We start from the raw sequence: 11,226 nt of genomic DNA, 5'->3' as shown, positions 1-11,226 counted from the left end.
AATTCAACTCCGATTCCAAGTTGTCGTCATCGTTGATACGGAAGGCACGTGAAGACAGAGCATTGAGTACTGCTTGCTTCTGGGCTGGGTGGTGGTGCGAAGTGGCATCTAAATACCTGTTTGTGTTAGTCGGTTTTCTGTACACTCTGTGACCTACAGTGTAGTCAGATCTTCTGTATACCAACACATCTAGGAACGGGAGACCGACTTCACCCTGAAGCTCCAAGGTAAATTTGATTTTGGGGTGAATTCCATTATGAAATTGTGGAGCGCATGAAGTTCTTCTTCAGCTTGTGGCCATATAACAAATGTATCGTCCACATAGCGTAGCCAGCAAGAAGGCTTCAAAGGAGCACTACTTAACGCCTGTTGCTCAGAATGTTCCAGGAAAACGTCAGCTGCAACTGGCGAAATGGGTGAGCCCATAGCAAGGCCGTCGGGCTGTTCACAGAATTCACAATTGTATTTAAAATAGCTTGAAAGAAGACACACACAATTCAGTTAAGTCACAAACATCTGGAGCAACATTCTCCCTTATGATCTCCATTGTAACTGATACTGGGGCCGGCCGTAGTGGCCGAGCGGTTCTAGGCGCTTCAGTCTGGAACCGCGCGACCACTACGGTCGCAGGTTCGAATCCTACCTCGGGCATGGATGTGTGTGATGTCCTTAGGTTAGTTAGGTTTAAGTTGTTCTAAGTTCTAGGGGACTGATGACCTCAGATGTAAAGTCCCATAGTGCTCAAAGCCATTTGCACCATATCTTCATATATATAAAAGCTCACCGGCCATTTGACCATCTTCTTCAGTGCGGATGCACATACAGTGCCCGAACTCTTACGGGAACCAGCAAAACCATTTTTTTTTTTTTTTACTGGGACGTTAGTAAATAACGATGCCACATCGAAGTTAACAAGAATGTCACCTGCAGATATCTTCAGTGTGCGTATAATTTCTAAAAAATGTTTCGAATCTTTTATAAAAGTATTTGTTTTACCAACTAGATGTCTCAGTTTGCCAGATTTTATTACTTGGTTTTAGAAAAATCACTGCATAAAGTATTTGACCGTTTCTGGTCTCCAAATTCGTTCTATTATTCCAGGCTAACATATGAATCTTTACCACATCTCCCTTATGTTTCTCCTCGGAGCGTCCACTTAGTTGCTCTCGATTGTTTGTGCGCCACATCTTAGTGGAATCCTTGGCCATATTTGTTCTGTGAAAGCCAAGCCCTCTGGTCTGTTCTTTCAGACGTTACCATTGAAATAGTCCCAGCAGCTTTTCTGCCGACAGTTTCCCTTATGTCTGTCTGAAATAGTAAAAATTTGTATTAGTATTGTGGGAGCCCCCTATAGACTCTATCACAGCCATACATCTGGGTATTGTGCACTCTCACTAAGTCAAAGGCTATTCCATCCACACCATTTACTTTACAAAAGATACATTATACTAAATGGATCGAAATGAGCTTACTGAAGCACTGATCTAAGCGGTAGTATTTTGTTATGTGTGGTGTACGAGCTATGAGATGTAGCCTCTATTTCCAGAATGAGATTTTCACTCTGCAGCGGAGTGTGCGCTGATATGAAACTTCCTGGCAGATAAAAACTGTGTGCCCGACCGAGACTCGAACTCGGGACCTTTGCCTTTCGCGGGCAAGTGCTCTACCAACTGAGCTACCGAAGCACGACTCACGCCCGGTACTCACAGCTTTACTTCTGCCAGTACCTCATCTGCCAGGAGGTTTCGTAGCCTCTATTACTCGATATTTTCTGGGTTCTGTCCGCCTGCTTAGACCAGTGGTAACGTGTTTGCCTCCCTTGCAGCGGGCCTGAGTTCGTTTCCCAGCTAGGTTGGAAATTTTGTCCGCTCGTGGACTGGGTGTTGACCTCATCGTCACCGATATGCAAGTCGCACAAAATGGCGTCAGCTGAAACAAGACTTGCAACTTGGAAGCCGAAATACCCCAAATTGGGCCTTCTGGCCATCAATGCCTAATAATCATTTCATTTCTTTTTAGTGGGTTCTGCCTACAAATTTATTTAACTACTTCTATCAGTCTTTCGCAGAAGTAAGAAATTTAATATTTAATTAGAAATACTTTACGTTGCAAGGAGACCACTCACCAAAAAGTGTAGCATTGAGTCGCCGATAGGCACACACAAAAGAAGGAAAACTAGATAGCTTTTGGACTTATCCTTTGATGATCTAGGGTACACAGACGGTACAGGTTAGACTGACGGTACCAATGTTGTTTTGCAGCACAAGGGTGTCAGGTGGTGTACGTAGAGGGAGGTGGGAGGTAATAAGAGGGACTGGAGGTGGGTGTCTAGCGGATTGGAGGGAGGTCGGTTTCCAGCTAGGAATGTGGGAGGTAGAGGGATAGGTGTACATGTAGTGGCCAGAGGGAAGCGGCACATGCTGAAGGCTATGTGGGCACGTGAACTGGGAGGTGTGGGCACGTGCGATGGGAGGTGGTGATAAGACAGAGGAAGGAGTAACGGTTGGGTGGAGAGTGTAAGGACAGTCTGTTACCTGAGTTTGTGGCCAGGACGATTAGGGGAGCTGAGGATCTGTTTTAAGGATAACTCCATCTGCCTAGTTGAGAGTAGCTGGTGGTGGAATGAAGGATCTAGGTATCTTGGGTTGTAAAGCAGCCATTGAACATGAGCATGTTGTATACAGCAGTATGTTATGCGACCAGGTGGTCAACTCGGTTCTTGACACCAATTTGGCGTTGGCCATTCGTCCTGCTGGACAACTCATTGGTAGTTATGAAGACCTAAAAGGGTATGCAATGTTTGCAGCAGAGTTGGCGTATAACATGGCTGCTTTCACACGTGGCCACAGCCTCTGATGGTGTAGGACAACCCCGTGGCAGGACTGGAGTAGAAGGGGCTTTGTGGTTGGACTGGGCAAGGTCTGCACCTTGGTCTGCTACAGAGTCCCTGTGGCAAGGGGATGGGAGTGGGAGTGGTATAGGGATGGACTGGGATGTTCTTCAGATTGGGTTGACGTGAGAACTGCACTTTAAAAGAGTAGGGAAAGATCTTGGATAAGAAGTCCTTCATTTCAGGGCAGGATGAAAGATAAGAAGAATGATACAATATTGTATTTATCTGGCGATGCCTGGAAATGTACGTTTGGAGCACAGCATTGTATGTTAGTGAAACGCAGACTGTGGGAAAAACATAAAAGAAGTGACTCGAAGCATTTGAGATGTGCTGTTATGGAAGACAGTTAAAAATTAGTTACAGAGATAAAGTAAGGGATGAGGAGATTCTCCACAGAATCGGTGAGGAAAAGAATATGTGGAAAGCACTGACAAGAATGGTTCAAATGGCTCTGAGCACTATGAGACTTAACATCTGCGGTCATCAGTCCCCTAGAACTTAGAACTACTTAAACCTAACTAACCTAAAGACATCACACACATCCATGCCCGAGGCAGGATTCGAACCTGCGACCGTAACAGGCACGCGGTTCCGCACTGAAGCGCCTAGAACCGCTCGGCCAACGCGGCGGGCCACTGACAAGAAGAAGGGATAGGATGACAGGACATGTGTGAAGGCATCCATGGTACTAGGGTAGCGTCAGAATGAAGGTTGCAATGGTTACAAAAAATTTCTGTTAACCGTAATGAGTTTATGAGTATAGGTTTCGATAGAGAAACGACGAGAACAACGAGATATGGAAGTTCGAGTCAGGCCATGAGTCGCGCATGGATAGCCAGACCTGTTAAGGCGCCTCTTGTGTAAAGTGCGAAATCCGGGTTCGATTCCCAGTCTGGCAGTCCGGTACAGATTTTCATTGTTGTCATTCCCTTATGCAGCAAACGGTTGATCGTATTCGCAACTGCGAATACAAAAAAATGGCTCTGAGCACTATGGGACGTAGCTTCTGAGGTCATCAGTCCCCTAGAACTTAGAACTACTTAAACCTAACTAACCTACGGACATCAAACACATCCATACCCGAGGCAGGATTCGAACCTGTGACCGTAGCGGTAGCGAGGTTGCAGACCGAAGCGACTAGAACCGCTCGGCCACTCCGGCCGGCAACTGCGAATACATTTCACATCTCTCATAGCGGATGTAGTCGCCACAGTGAGTGTTCCTTCGGAAATGCATTATCAGAGCCGGCCGTTGTAGCCGAGCGGTTCAAGGCGCTTCAGTCCGGAACCGCTCTGCTGCTACGGTCGCAGGTTCGAATCCTGCCTCGGGGATGGATGGATGTGATGTCCTTAGGTTAGTTAGATTTAAGTAGTTCTAAGTCTAGGGGACTGATGACCTCAGATGTTAAGTGCCATAGTGCTTAGAGCCATTTGAACTATTTTTTTGCATCGTCAGAAGATACATTGCATCGTTCTTATTAAGAACACAGGCACTGCAGTATAGCCTTCGAAACTCTTTATTCTTTCATTATTGTCATGGGGAAGATTAGCTCGGTTAGTGTTAACGAAAGACGATGGTATAAAAGGGCAAGTTAGTATCAACATCTTACATGACGTGCACGAACTGTAGCTTAGGTGGTTTTTGTAGGTCAGTCTGAGCTAGTTTCCTGACCTAAGATAGACCAGAAGCTTCCCATTTTTCGTCTCGACCTGCACCACGTAGGTATCGTTTACACCCTGTACGACTTATATCTCTTGTGCCAGGGTAAGGTACAGCTCTGCACTAAATCCGTTCCCTCAGTGTTGCTTGGTATTCCCACATACAGCGTGGGAGGAACTGTTGGTAGTGAAAACATCGATGACAGTCCTTAAGTCAGGCCTGATCGCTTGTTAAGATAGTCTGGTGGTTAAGGCGACTACTCCATAAAATCATACCGTCCGGTTTTGAGTCCCATTCTGACGCAGGTTTTCGTTTGCCACTACAAATTCAAAGTATTTTTCCTCCAGCTCCGACGTGCCTGTAGTGGTACTGGACAGCCGGTTCCAGATTCACCTTCTCGCCCTTGGCGTTCCCCTATACACTATCTGATCAAAGATTTCCAGATATGCCTATGTAATGCGGAAATAATCACTATTTGTCACGAGACGCCGACCTGCCAGAGGTGAGTAGAGAAGTGGTAATAGCAGAATGAGTCTATCAGAAGAGTTCAGTGACTTCTACCAAGGACTATGAGGGGTAGCGCCTCTACATGTTCCTACTGACTTGGGAGATATGTAAAAAGGGGTGCAGTGTGAGTCAGGGGCATGGCAGATGGCGTCAGATGGTTTGAGTGTATGTAGTTTCTATGCCATATGATAGAGCTCGCTAGCTGACAGACAATGTTGGAGATGCAGTCAAAATACTGTTAATTTTATTTCCGATTTTGGTTGTTTAATTTTATAGTTGTTTGTAAATTACTACAATTACTGTGTTTCGTTGTGAGAGTGAAAGAAGGTGTGAATGTGAAATCCCCTTTTATGCACAGTTTTTATACTATGCATTGAAGTTTCAGGTCACGCGAGCAGTGTTCGAGAATGACGTGTGTGTTAATCTTTCGTGCCGGAACATTTATTATAAACTATTTCGTCAGTTTATGGTTCTGGTCATAGGAGAATATGATTTCCGAAAAATAGTTTTGTTTAACGAGAACTAATTTTATATTTATGGGTTATCCAGATTTAGTTATGTTACTTTACTGGTATGATTCAGTGATGAATTTCGATTGGTTCTGTATATATGCGAGGGGCGGAGCGGGCTTGATGCTGCTTTGTGATTGGCTGTGAGGTATCCCTGCCAGTCAGATATTAGCATATTAGCGAGTATTTTGGGAACTAGAAGCTTCTTTTTTGTAGAGAGACGAGTGGAGTCGGGGCTTGGATCCCATAGTGACCAGGCGTATTGATATGCGATCCGTTGAAAAGAATTAGTACTGTGATATTTCGGTACTAAAATGTTTGAGAAGTGCCGTAAAGTGTGTAAGGGAATTCTAATTAATGCACGGAATGTAATTCAGAATTTTTAGTGCCGTTTATATAATTAATTACCGCATGGCGTGTTGCAAAATTTCTAGTAATGAATATTGATTCTCAATTCAAGTGGTGTCAACACACAAAGATACTTGCAAGCAGAATGTCATCAGCATGTTATGGCCTTAGAATCCTATCATCAGTGTGTAACATGCAGTGTCTTTTAGTTACATATTATTCGTATGTACACTCAATTATTAGCTATGGCATTCTTTTTTGGGGAACAAATGCACAAAATATGAACGCAGTTTTCAAACTCCAGAAAAAAGCCATAAGAATAATAACCAAAAATACTAGTCGAGCTAATTGTAAAGATCTGCTCAGAACACTGGGGATTTTAACTGCTCCATGCGAATACATTCACCAGTCAGTTGTACACATCAAAAATAACGTTGGTAACATCTCTGTTCATGACCATCCAACAAGAGATAGACTCACATTTACCAAGAAAAATAAACATAAAACTCAAAACAGCATTTTCTAACAAGGAATAAAACTGTACAATAAATTACCAAAAGAGATTAAAGAAATTGCACATATACACTTATTTAAAAAGGCAGCTAAAAAGTACCTGTTATGCAATACATTTTATACACTGAAGAATTACTTAGATAAAACAGAGTAGGGGTTTAATAAAAATGTTATACAAATAAATAACAATAATAATAATGATTAAAAAATATCCAACATTCCACATAACACCTTCACTTTATGGTTTTTCCTTCTTTTTTTCTTTCTAGAAATACTTGCCCCCAAGCTATGCATAGCACAATACTAACACATCTTCCTCTTTCTGAGCTCAACATCTCACTCATTATAGAGGGATGCTGACTCAGTTTTTCATGATAGCAAATGGGGAGTTGCGGTACAGAAAATGGCCCAGAGATCACAAGTGTGTGTGTGTGTGTGTGTGTGTGTGTGTGTGTGTGTGTATGTGTGTGTGCGTGTCTGTGTAGAGAGAGAGTGAAGTGTTATGAAACAAAGTGTGTATAGTGTGTGCAGTGACTAACAGATATGAGCGAACAATGTGGCACTACATTATTTAACAAGTTATTTGTAAAAAAAGGCATTGTATACCAGGAGTAAATCTAATGATTATCTCTAACTGGAAGTCTATAAATATATGTGTATACGAATTAGCTTATTTTAAATTGATCTAAATTTGTAAATCCTTTGACATGTCCAATATCCTTGTAAAAAGAGATCTACGGATGAATAAAGCACTGCACTGCACTGCACTGCACTGCACTGCACTGTAGTTCCTTCTCTAGATTGTCGCACAGACAAAATGGTAAATATCGAAATAGACGACAGAAGGATAGAGAAACAATTAAAATCGCTCAAAGGAGGAAAGGACGCTGGACCTGATGGGATACCAGTTCGATTTTACACAGAGTACGCGAAGGAACTTGCCCCCCTTCTTGCAGCGATGTACCGTAGGTCTGCAGAAGAGCGTAGCGTTCCAAATGATTGGAAAAGGGCATAGGTTATCCCCGTTTTCAAGAAGGGACGTCGAACAGATGTGCAGAACTATAGACCTATATCTCTAACGTCGATCAGTTGTAGAATTTTGAAACACGTATTATGTTCGAGTATAATGACTTTTCTGGAGACTAGAAATCTACTCTGTAAGAATCAGCATGGGTTTCGAAAAATACGATCGTGTGAAACCCAGCTCGCGCTATTCGTCCACGAGACTCAGTGGGCCATAGACACGGGTTCCCAGGTAGATGCCGTGTTTCTTGACTTCCGCAAGGCGTTTGATGCAGTTCCCCACAGTCGTGTAATGAACAAAGTAAGAGGATGTGGACTATCGGACCAATTGTGTGATTGGATTGAAGAGTTACTAGATAACAGAACGCAGCATCTCATTCTCAATAGAGAGAAGGGAAGTGTCGTAGGACCGTTGCTATTCACAATATATATATATATATATATATGACCTTGTGAATAACACCGGAAGTGCACTGAGGATTTTTGCGGATGATGTTGTTGTATATCGAGAGGTTGTACTGCTACTACTACTACTACGTGATCAGGCCCAGTGGACCGCACGCATCTACAAGTTTCCTCCTCCACTGTATTCTGTCCATTGCTGCTACCCGCCATTCGTCCACATCTATTGACACTTGGTTTAAATCTTCATGGAGTCCATCCCTCCAACGCTTCTTGGGTCGCCCTGGCGGTCTCTTTCCTGTAGGGGTGAAATCCAGGAGCTTCCGAGGCCATCTGTGATCCTCCATCCGGTCCACATGGCCGGCCCATTGCATTCGCTTCGGGAGGTTGTAACAATGGAAAATTGTATTGAAATGCAGGAGGATCTGCAACGAATTGACGCATGGTGCAGGAAATGGCAATTGAATCTCAATGTAGACTAGTGTAATGTGCTGCGATTACATAGATAGAAAGATCCTTTATCATTTAGCTACAATATAGCAGGTCAGCAACTGGAAGCAGTTAATTCCATAAATCTGGGAGTGGGCATTAGGAGTGACTTAAAACGGAATGACCATATAAAATTAATCGTCGGTAAAGCAGATGCCAGACTGAGGTCCATTGGAAGAATCCTAAGGAAACGCAATCCGAAAACAAAGGAAGTAGGTTACAGTACACTTGTTCGCCCACTGCTTGAATACTGCTCACCGGTGTGGGATCCGTGCCAGATGAGGTTGACAGAAGAGATAGAGAAGATCCAGCGGAGAGCAGCGCACTTCATTACAGGATCATTTAGTTACGGAGATGATAGATAAACTCCAGTGCAAGAATCTGCATGAGAGACGCTCAGTAGCTCGGTACGGGCTTTTGTTGAAGTTTCGAGAACATACCTTCACCGAGGAGTCAAGCACTATATTGCTCCCTCCTACATACATCTCGCGGAGAGACCATGAGGACAAAATCAGAGAGATTAGAGCCCACACCGAGGCATACCGACAATCGTTCTTTCCATGGACAATACGAGACTGGAATAGAAGGGAGAACCGATAGAGGTACTCAAAGTACCCTCCGCCACACACCGTCAGGTGGCTTGCGGAATATGGATGTAGATGTCAAGCTGCTACTACTACTACTACTACTGCTGCTGTACAACTGCTTACTCGCGAACTTTAAAAATTTGTTGTGTGAGACTGATACTAGCAACATTTGAGAGACCAATTTTAAAAGAAACAATTTGTTTGTAAACTTTCTGTGAAGGATTACCATAAACTGGCTACGGTTATGAATGATTTGGACGTGTGTACTTTTAGGAGTATGTACAGCTTAGGTTAAGGTTTGGTAGTGACTGGCGTATGTAAGATTATCGTAATAGAGTGAAATATTACTCACACAAACACTTTCATTGAACTATTCCTTCCACTGCAAAAACAATTTTAGTACGACTTGAGATTATGGTGAGTACAGCGGTTTTTTCCATAACCTTTTCCGTCTGAGAAATGCATTCCAGTATCTTCAAAGAGGCGTGCGTGTGTAAGAAGAAGTTTACCACCAGGTGAATGGAACTTTGCAAAGGCACTGCGCCGCCGCAGCTAGATACTGAACGTCACCTGAGCAAAAAATCTATCACGGACGTTTCAACTTTTGTAAGGCTGCCCACGTCGACTTTTGGTGATGTGACAGCGAAACGTAAACGTGAAGGAATAACAACTAAACCAAGACCAGGCAACCTCATGTACGGATGTAGAGGAACTGTTGGCCACTGCCCACTGCTATCAGCAGTCCAACTAGGTAAGGAGTTAAAATGAATGGGGTACAGTGATGGAGCAGCTCCTTCATGGGTCGCGCATTTCTATATTCAACGCTAGATGACACTTGAGGTGGTGTAAAGAGCGACGCCACTGGGTTTTGGATGATTGGAAACGAGTGCTTTGGAGTGAAGACTCACTCTGTGGCAACCCGATGACATGGTTGTGGCAACCCGATGACAGGGTTAACTGCCATCGTGTATGGGCCAGCAGTAAAGTACGGAGTAGGTGGTCTTACGATGTGGGGGTGTTTCTCGTGGTTATGGCGTAGTCCCATTATTGCGCTTCAGGAATGAATACTGGGTGTATCAGAATAACATAACAATGTACCCCGTCACAAAGCAGCATCTATAGGCGATGATTAGTGGACAATAACTTCCCTGAAATGGACGAGACTGCCGTGAGTCCCAATGGAATATCTTTATGAAGAATCCCCATGGAATACCTCTGTGATCAGTTAGATCGTCGACCTCGTTCCAGACCCCAAGCTTCCAAACATCACCTTCTATGGTCTCGGTTATTGAAGATAAATGGGCCGCCATTTCTCCACAGACTATCAGACACTTCATTAAACATTTCCACATCAGAATGCAAGCCGTCATAAAGCGAAGAGTGGACATACCGTATATTTTGTCCTCTAATAAATGCCTGGAGACCTTATTTTCTGTTTATACACGCATTTGTATACTTTTACTTCCCTTCGTGTCAATTACGGTCCAAGTGGCAATTTCTGTTACTCCTGATTTGCTCTTTTACTTTCATCAAACACTCATTCATTTTATTGACCTGTCTTTTTTCTTCTACAGGTAACTTCACATCTGTTCTCTAACTGCTTCTGCCTGACAGTCCTAAGTTTCCATACCTTTTTGTGCTACTACCTCTACTTTTATGTTTCGTATTTCTAAATATTTTTCAACTTCTAGGCTCCATCTTGTTGTCAATATTTTTCCCTTGGAGATTCTTTAATATCTGTTCTGTCAGCCTATTCCCATTCATATGGTATAAATGTACGAGAACTATCAGTTTACTCTATTGTTTCTATTATGACTTCCTTACACCATTTTTCTTAAGACATTATGAACCTCATGACAACAGCAGTATATTGCATGCATCTTATTTTTGACACTCGCAAATGGCTCTGAGCACTATGGGACTTAACTTATGAGGTCATTAGTCCCCCAGAACTTAGAACTACTTACACCTATCTGATCTAAGGACATCACACACATCCATGCCCGAGGCAGGATTCGAACCTGCGACCGTAGCGGTCGCGCGGTTCCAGACTGTAGCGCCTAGAACCGCTCGGCCACCTCGGCCGGCCACTCGCAAATAATGCGGTAGTTATAACCTTCTGAAGAACGGCACCAAGTGCCTGGAACCTGTTAAGAAAATAAATGTTCTTATACAGCTAACTGCTGATTATTTCAATAAATATAACTACAGTTGCTGAAAATGGATAAAGTACTATTATTTTTTCCTGTATTTTGATAAACTATTGTCATTACTCCTTATTTTCCAGGTTTCTGAG

This window comes from Schistocerca serialis, chromosome 8, assembly GCF_023864345.2.
Source record: "Schistocerca serialis cubense isolate TAMUIC-IGC-003099 chromosome 8, iqSchSeri2.2, whole genome shotgun sequence".
In the NCBI taxonomy this organism is placed as follows: Eukaryota; Metazoa; Arthropoda; class Insecta; order Orthoptera; family Acrididae; genus Schistocerca; species Schistocerca serialis.
Note: the sequence above shows the minus strand (reverse complement) of the source record.